We start from the raw sequence: 937 nt of genomic DNA, 5'->3' as shown, positions 1-937 counted from the left end.
GTCTGTCTGTCTATCTCCCACACACGCGCGCGCGTGTACTTGTTTTGTGTACATTTACAGTCCCTCTTACCCTAACACTCGAAGATATGCTCCTTTAACTCCAATATACACGTTCTCATCATGAATCCCACTTGCGCATGCAGGGTAAAAGCAAGGACTAAATAACCAGCACCAAGCATGTTTCCAAACTATCGTGAACCTTTCTGGTCTGAATATTCTTCCGATAAAGTACTACCCGGCCGATTTCTCTTCTCGTATAGGTAATGCGTTTTAAGTGTAACGCGGGTATTATTTCCGCAGACTTTTTTGGGGGGAAATAATAAGAAGTGAAAAAAATTCTTAATCTCTGTTTCTCTCAATAAATTTTCTTATTGGTGTGTATTGTATTCTTTCCTCTGTCAATTATATAGCCTTCTGTTTCCTCTTTTTATTTGTATTTATCACCTGACCTTTTCTTCCACATTCATTTAATTTATGCAATGTCCTTTTTCATGGATTAAGTCTCTCTCTTACCTCTCTCCTTTTCCCTCCCAGTATTTTTTTCTGTGTGTCTGCGCAAAAGACTTTATTCGGAGGAATATATTTCCACGGATATTACCATGTGACCCCTGGATGTTGTTAATCAGCGGGAAAGGGTCGAGTGATGAAATGAGGAAAATAAGGAGATAAGGAAGAAATGGAAAGAGAGAGGGAGATGAAGAGAAGGAAGAATACGTATGAATACAAAGTAAGAGATGATATAATGCGGCAATAAAGGAAGTGGAAAGGAAAGAAAAAATAGGGGGGGTGAGAGAAAAGCGGAAAAAGAGGTGGACATGAAGACGAGAAGGATTAGGGTTAAAAGAGAATCCTAGAGAAGTTTAAGGGTGATATTAAAGCTCCGGAGAGGGAAAAGAAATAGAAAAAAAACGAGAATGGAAAGAGAGGTATGTAAGAT

The sequence above is a fragment of the Penaeus monodon genome, chromosome 32 (genome assembly GCF_015228065.2).
Source record: "Penaeus monodon isolate SGIC_2016 chromosome 32, NSTDA_Pmon_1, whole genome shotgun sequence".
In the NCBI taxonomy this organism is placed as follows: domain Eukaryota; kingdom Metazoa; phylum Arthropoda; class Malacostraca; order Decapoda; family Penaeidae; genus Penaeus; species Penaeus monodon.
The sequence above is the reverse complement of the archived record's forward strand: the minus strand, read 5'-3'. Positions refer to the sequence as shown.